We start from the raw sequence: 8962 nt of genomic DNA on the forward strand, positions 1-8962 counted from the left end.
ATAGTTGTTTTGTTTAATTCAACTTTAAATAAAAGATTAATGTTTAAATGTAGAAAAGTGAGGATACAAATGTTATTTTTTATTTTTTGTGTTTTTAAAGTTAATCTTTAATGTAATTTTTCCATTACCATTTAGTCCCTTATACCTCCCTGCCCCCAGCAATAACCACACTTTTGTCCAGGTCCATGAGTCCTTTTGCCTTTCTTCTCAAACCCTCTACCCTCTAATTCCCCCCACTCACCCTTAGCTGTCATCCTGCTCTCCATCTATCAGTCTGTCCCCATCTTCCTTGTTAGTTCAGTTTGTTCATTAGACTCCACATATGAGTGAAATCATATGGCATTTGTCTTTCTCTGACTGCTTAGTTAACTTAGCATAGTGTTCTCTGGGTCCATTTATGCAGTCACAAACCATACTTTTTTATTTTTTATGGGCAAGTAGTATTCCATTGTGTAAATGTCCCATAGTTGTTTTATCCACTCATCTACTGATGGACACTTGGATTGCTTCTACATCTTGGCATTTGTAAATAATGCTGCAATGAACATAGGGGTGCTTATGTTCTTTCAAATTAGTGTTTTGGATTCCTTTGAATAAATTCCCATAAATAGGTCACTGGGTCAAAAGGCATATTCATTTTTAATTTTTTGAGATACTTCCGTAATGCCTTCCACAACAGCTGTATCAGTCTGTATTTCCACCAACAGTGTAAAAGAGTTCCCCTTTCTGCACACCCTTGCCAGCACTTGTTTGTTTATTTATTGATGATAGCCATTCTGACAGGTGTGAGATGATATTTCATCATGGTTTTAATTTGCATTTCTCTATGATTCGTGATGTTGAGCATCTTTTCATATGTCTATAGGACATCTGTATGTCCTGTTTGGAGAAGTGTCTATTCAGGTCATTTGCCCATTTGCCCATTTTTTAATAGGGTTGTTTGGTTTGTTTGTTTGTTTGTTTTGGTGTTGAGTTTTCTAAGTTCTTTATAAATTTTGGATATTAACCCCTTATCATATGTACAGACAAATATGTATTGACAAGATTCTGTGGGTTGTCTTTCTATTTCATTGATGATTTCCTTTGCTGTGAAAAACTTTTTAGTTTGATGTAGTCCCATTAGTTTATCTTATCTTTGGATGCAACACAATTTCTATCAAGATTCCAATGATATATTTCAAAATACTAGAACAAATATTTCAAAAATTTATATGTAAGCACAAAAGGCCCCACATAGCAACAACAACCCTGTGAATGAAGTATAAACTTGGAGGAATCATGTTATCTAATATCAAACTACTTTATAATGCCATAGTAATCAAAACAGCATGGTACTGGAATTAAAACACACACAAAGATCAATGGAACAGAATAAAAAGCCCAGAGGTAAATTCACACCTTTATAATCAATTAATATTCAACAGAGGAAGAAAGCACATACAATGTGCTAAAAATAGTTTATTCAATAAATAGTGTTGGGAAAATTGAACAAATACATGCAAAAGAATAAAACTAGACCACCTTCTTATGCCACACACAAGAATAAATTTAAAATGGATCAGAGACTTAAGTATTATGCCCCAAACCATAAAAATTGTAGAAGAAAACATAGGCAGCAAAATCTCAGACATTGCTTGTAGCAATTTTTATCAGATATATCTCTCCAGGCAAGGGAAGGAAATGTTTTAATAACAGATTGTTTTGGTAATGAACTAAAAAGATGGTTAATGATAAATTTGCATCAATTGGTGAAATAATCAAGGTCAAGGGAAGTATTAGAATGGTAGATACAGAGGACATTCAGGGAACATGAGGAAAGAGTAATATGGGAAGAAAATGGTCACTGTCACATGTATATCCCTTAGTTTTGTGTCAGTTTCATTTCATTTTCATTACAATTAAGGTGTCCCAAAGCATCTAAGAAGAAATTAACAGAACAAATTTCTCAGTGAACTTTTAGTGAAATAACTTTTGGGTTAAAAAATGTTTAAAGTAGAATAGATGTTGAATACCAACACCAGAATGAATAATCTAAGTAGAGATTCACAAAGTCTAGGTTCTAGATTCAGTTCTGACACTATATGAGGTCTGTCCAGAAGGTATCCAGCTGTGTACTACAAAAAATAGAGACATTTACTGAAGGAGATACAAGATAACAAAAAACACTGTACAAAGGACAATGACACCTTGATCTTTTAAAGTAGGCACCTTGGGACCTCACACAGTTCTACCAATCACCATTAGCTGCCTCGTTTTATTTTTCTGAATCTCTTCTAGGCCTGAAATCTCTTCCCTTTTAAAGGTCATTTTAGTTTCAGGAAAGGTCATAAGACTCTGGACACTAAATCTATGTTGTAGTGGGGCTGAGTCACCTGGGTAATTTTATGTTTTTCCCCCCCAAAATCTGCACACGACATGATATATGAGCAGGCATGTTGTCATGGTGAAACTGTCAATCACCAGTTGCTCACAGCTGCAGACTTCTGAATCATCTGAATAGTTTCCACAGAGGAATGTTCAAAGTTAACATAAAACTTGATGTAGATTTGTTGCTTTACTCATTTAGTCATTTTGAATGTGTTGGCCACAGAGTACACATGCTGACTCAATGACGTCTAGTGACCTGTGGATTAGTACAGTGAAGTCATCATTGTTCATGCATGTGCATTCCAGTCCACTCTCCTTGGCTGCCAGGTTACAATGATGTCAAACAAACTGTTCTCCTTACATTAAAAATGGTTGGACTTTTTCCAGACAGATCTTGAGGTCCATCTGGTCTAATATGTAGTTTAAACTCTGTGTTCCTTTATTTATTTTCTGTCTGGATGATCTATCCATTGTCAAAAATGGGGTGTTGGTCTTCTACTGTTATTGTATTGCTGTCTATTTTTCCCTTCAGATCTGTTAATATTTGCTTTGTATATTTAGATGCTCCCATGTTGGTTGCATAAATATAACTGTTATATCCTCTTGATAAATTGACCCCTTTATATAATCATATATTGACCTTCTTTAACTCTGGTTACAGTTTTTGGCTTAAAGTTTATTCTGTCTAATACAAGTATAGGTCTCCTGCTATTTTTGGTTCTCATTCGCATGGGATATCTATTTCCACTTCTTCCCTTTGAGACTATGTGTGTCTTTAAAGCTGGAGTGAGTCTCTTACATAGTTAGGTCTTGGGTTATATGTGTGTGCATATGTATATATCAATTTGACTACTCTGTGTTTTTGATAGGAGAATTTAATCCATTTACATTTAAAGTAATTATTCATAAGTATGGACTTATCACTACTATTTATTAATTTATTTCTGGCTATTTTATAGTTGCTTTGTTTTTTTCTTGCCCTCTTTCTCTCTCTCGTTTGTGATTTTATGTTCTGTAATGGTATACTTTGATTCCTTTCTCTTTATCCTTTGTGTATGTACTGTGTATTTTTGCTTTGTGCTTACCTTGAGACTAACATAAAATATTATGTTAACTTTAACTTTGTTAAAATTTAACAATCATGTTAAGTTTAACAATTTAACTTTGCATGCAAAATCTATAGATTTTTACACTTTCCCCCACCACCCATTTTATGGTTTTAGTGTCACAATTCACATCTTTTTGCCTTTATTCTTTAACAAATTATTATAGTTTCAGTTATTTAAAACTTCTGCCTTTTAACCTTTTTTGCTAGAATTATAAGTGATTTACTCACCTTATTGTAATATCAGAGTATTCTGAATTTAACTATATGTTGATCTTTACCAATGAGTTTTTTTAGGAAGGAAGCTCCACACAAAAATGCCTGCATATATCTTTTTTCATGGGTCACTTGGCCACCTGTAGCAGCTTAAGAATATGAGGAAGTAAGTAATTTTAACTAGGAACATAGCATTGTAGCCTGCAAAAATGAGAATGTTGTTAGTAATAATAAGGGAAGGATGGATATTAGACAGCAAAGAGCAATGTCTGCCATACTGTGAAAGTGCTACTCTTATAGTTCAAATGGTTCAATCTAGTTGATCAGCTCATGGACACAGGTTATGGTTCACTATTTTTCCTATTCTATTTTAAGGGTAGATGATGAGAGAGTGGATATTTTATGCAGATTTCCTATGGCTGCCTTCATCTGTTTCATGTTTTGTTACCCCTCACTAAACCATTACAGTAGTTCAGCAGTAAAAGCTTTCCCAGTACATCATATCAGAAGATGATGTGGCCAGCCTACTCTCTGATAGTTCTGTCTTGAGATTGTCTGGAAATGAATTGTCAGTGAGCCATCCATATTCTCATTTCTCTGGGACTTTTATATGATTTTTAGATATCTTAGATGTCTGAAATGGAAAAGAACAAAGTTAACTGAACTAAACTTGTCGCCATCAGATATATTATGTACAAAGAGACTGGGGGACTATTGGAAAATGTACTGCTGACCATGTTAATATCATATGTCATGATAGTTTTATGCATCTCTTCTCCTCTGATAGCATAAAACTCTGACTCCTAAGCACAATACTTAATGACCTCTATAAATTGGCCTCTTCCTACTTTATCACCAACTAGTCCTCAGCCTTGTCATTTAGCCTCAAATCGCATGAACTTACCCGCCCTTCCTGGTAAGAATCATGTTTTTCAGTACTCTTTGTTCTTGCTATGACTTCTTTCAGGAGTATCCCTCTCCTACTTTAGAGTCAGTATCTATAATTTTGAATTTGATTCCACCAGTGTGTGTCCTTTGGCAAGTTACTAAGTCTCAGTTTCTTTAGTGCAAAGTTGGTATTTATTTGTGGTGCTACACTGAGAACTGAATGATACAATTCATGCAAAGTGCTCAATACAGTGCTAGGCACTCAGTTTACAGTAGTTGCTCCTGCTAATGTTATTGTTGTTATTGTGCTTATTAGTATTTATTGCTCTACTTTTAGAATCAGAGGTGGATTTACCAGGAAGTCAGTGAAGCTTAAATTTCAGGGCCCTATTTTGCCTTGGGCCCTTCCAATGCCCTGTATCTAATTCTATATTCAGGATTTTACATTACTGTCTTAGAGAATATACATCCCAATTCTTCACCCCATTGTATAAACTCCAGGCACTGCAGAATTTAGATACCCCCCCACGCTGGTCAGGGCCTGGTATAGAGATTTGATATTTGGGGCACAGTAAATATTTACCAATGGCATTAAACTACCCAGGGCCATAACCTCTTCACCAACTTTCCAACCAGCCTGAAGTGAAATGTGATTATCATTTTTTGTATGTTTTTTTTTAATCTTCAGCTTTAAACTCCCAATTGCTGTCTGTCTTCTTTTTGGTGGGATTCTCTAGAAGGCAGTTCACCTATTGTCCAAAATCAATAGCATCCCTCTCCTTTTGTTCTCTTATTCCAGTTGAGGACTCACAATTGTCATAAGGAGAATGCAGGAAGAAAGTGTGCTACCACTGATTATTTACTGTAGAGAATTCTTATGTAACTGCAACAGCAAAGCCCTGTTTTCATGGGGACTGTTTGGGGTTTGGAAATAGCCTAAACTTCAAGCTAATATGGTATTTGCTATACAGTTATCTAACTTGTAAAACTCCTACCCCCAAAACCTCAGCTGAATCTAACCTTTTAGTCTATGTTTACACTAATAAATACTTCTGTATGTTTCTGACTGGCTTCCAGCCTTCCAGTGTCAATGCTGACATGACAAGAAGAAAAGAACTGGGCAGGTCAATAAGGAAAAAACTCACAAGATTGGAGTAATTCTGAAGCCTGAAACGGCATTGGAAACTGCATGAAGCATTGGAATTCCAACCACAGAAAAGTCCAGTGATAATGTATAATAAAAATGGAAAGATAATAATAGAAAAAGAATTGCAAGAAAATTGAACTCTGGGGCTGGCAAGACTCAAATAAAAGTGGAAATAATGATACAAATATCAAACTTTTCTCACTGTACAGCTGATTGTTCAAAGAGGATGGCTTATAGTTTTTCTTCCCTCCTTGTCTGATTGCATTTATCCTCCAGAGTAGAAATCACAGAGGTCTTCATTGAGAAACCACAGGCAACATCTCAGCCTTCAGCAATTTCCAGCTGTGACTGCTATTTTATCACTGCTTATTCTGATTAGAATAGAGGCTGGGGAGGGAACAGAAACATTTCATCATTTTGACTTAAGAAAAAGTAGAGGATAAAGGTAAAGAGCAGTGTTTCACCATGGGAGAAGTTCTTGTTTGCTTGTTTCTGAGGTTCAATTTTTTGGTCTGTAAGATGAGATTAATAATATTCACCTTTGAGATTTTTGAGGGTGCAAATGAGGCAAAATACAGGAGAGATTTATATTATGGTACTTTCTACTCAGAAACTCTTTTCCAGGGGCTCTGTAATTTTAATTAAACAGAAGGATATGCCAGTAGCTTCCACTTTGATGTTTCCACCCCAGATATTTGTCTCAGCTCTGGACTCAAATAGTACATATTTGCTAACACATCTCCATTTGGCTTTCTCCAAGGCACCTTAAATGCACACAAATATGCTGACCTCATCCTCTTGCCCTTAAAATCTGATCCTTTTCTAGTATTCTGTAGCTTATGAATAGTATCACCATTTATCTGAGCAAACCAGAAACCTAAATGTCAACTTTCCAGTCTTTAGCGACTTTATTCCTCTTTGTACAGATATAAAACATTCTGAATTTAGTCTTAGGCTTCCTTATGTCTATGAGAAGAGGAATATAAAAGAAAATCACAGGCTTTATGGAACACAGGTTCTTTAATATGTCTGAACCAGTATAGCATATGGAATGTTTAACCAGTTTTCTGAGTTGCTAACCTGTGGGGATGGAATCAGTGCAGAGGCAAAGCATTTTGTGAGAGGAGACAAGGTATGTAAATTAGACATGCTTTTGCTTATTTCAGTTTTCCTAAAAAGGCAAAGGAAATTTCAACAAAATTTAAAGGAAGAAAAAAGGAAAAAAGAAAGCAGAATCAAAATGCTGTTTTCTTGCCTTCAAACACACATTCCATTTATCAAAGGAAATAATATGACTCTTAAACGTGCTTGATGTTGCCTCTTAATTTTTACTCAACAACATCACTCAAATAACATTATGCAGGTTGTTGAATATGAAACTAGTTTGAGAGAATGTTTAGCTATATTTACAACTTGATTTTATTGCTTGTATGAATATATTTCAACATTCACAAATGCCAATGATCTCAGAATTAGTAGGATTTCTGTTGCAATTTTAATGCAGGGAGTTTTTAAAAAGGGGTTGTGTAAAATCACACAATTGAAGGCTTAATGGGATATTTGAGATTATCTAGTGCATCACCTTCATTTTTAAAAGAAACTGAGACCTAGTAAGAGTATGCCTTGCCCAAAGTTATTTAGACTTGTATATACTACATAAACAGAATACAAATTCTCCAAGATGAATTCCATGTTAGACTGCAAAAAAGTCTTAATACATTTAAAAGATTGAAATCATATCATATTTCCAAATACAATGGTATGAAACTAGAAATTAACTACAAGAAGAAAACTGGAAACCTCAGGATTATGTGGAGATTAAATAACATTTTCCTGAACAACCAGTGGGTCAAAGAAGAAGTCAAAAATATTTTAAGACAAATGAAAATGGAAACACCAAACAAAAACTATGGGATGCAGCAAAAGCAGTTCTAGGAGAAAAGTTTATTATGATAAGTGCCTACATTAAGAAAAAAAATAGTTTTTAAATAAACAGCCTAACTTTATGACTCAAAGAACTAGAAACAAGAAAAAAGCTAGGCCCAAAGTCAGTAGAAGGAAAGAAAGAAACATCAGAGCTTAAGTGAATGAAATAGAGACTGAAAGGACAGTAAAAAGATTAATAGGCTTTCTCTGACCACAAGGGACTGAAATTAGAAACCAACCGCAAAGGAAAAAAACCAAAACAACCAAAATCATGGAGACTGAATGCTATGCTATTAAACAATGAATGAGTCAAGATTAAAATTAGGGAAGAAATCAAAAAAGTTTCTGGAAACAAATGAAAATGAAATCACAACAACCNAAGAAGAAGTCAAAAATATTTTAAGACAAATGAAAATGGAAACACCAAACAAAAACTATGGGATGCAGCAAAAGCAGTTCTAGGAGAAAAGTTTATTATGATAAGTGCCTACATTAAGAAAAAAAATAGTTTTTAAATAAACAGCCTAACTTTATGACTCAAAGAACTAGAAAAAAGAAAAAAGCTAGGCCCAAAGTCAGTAGAAGGAAAGAAAGAAACATCAGAGCTTAAGTGAATGAAATAGAGACTGAAAGGACAGTAAAAAGATTAACAGGCTTTCTCTGACCACAAGGGACTGAAATGAGAAACCAACCGCAAAGGAAAAAACCCCAAAACAACCAAAATCATGGAGACTGAATGGTATGCTATTAAACAATGAATGAGTCAAGATTGAAATTAGGGAAGATATCAAAAAAGTTTCTGGAAACAAATGAAAATGAACTCACAACAACCCAAAACTTAAGGGACACGGCCAAGGCAGTCCTGAGAGGGAAGTTCATAGCAATACAGGCTTACCTAAAGAAAATAGAAACATTTCAAACAAACAACCTAACCCGATGCCTGCAAGAACTCGAAGAACAACAACAAAGACAGCCCAGAGCAAGTACAAGGAAGGAAATAACCAAGATCAGAGCAGAATTAAATGACATAGAGACAAAAAGCACAATTCTAAGGATCAATGAATCCAGGAGTTGGTTTTTTGAAAAGATAAACAAAATAGACAAGCCTTTAAGTAGGCTCATTAAGAAAAGAAGAGAGAGGACACAAATAAACACAATCAGAAATGAAAGAGGAGAGATTACAACTGATACCACAGAAATAGAAGGGATTGTAAGGAATTACTATGAAGAACTGTATGCCAAGAAATTTGAAAACCTAGGTGAAATGGACAAATTTCTAGAAAAATATAATCTTCCAAAACTCAATGAAGAAG

The sequence above is a fragment of the Sturnira hondurensis genome, unplaced genomic scaffold (genome assembly GCF_014824575.4).
Source record: "Sturnira hondurensis isolate 20B ecotype Veracruz unplaced genomic scaffold, ASM1482457v3 Scaffold0002840, whole genome shotgun sequence".
Taxonomy (NCBI): Eukaryota; Metazoa; Chordata; class Mammalia; order Chiroptera; family Phyllostomidae; genus Sturnira; species Sturnira hondurensis.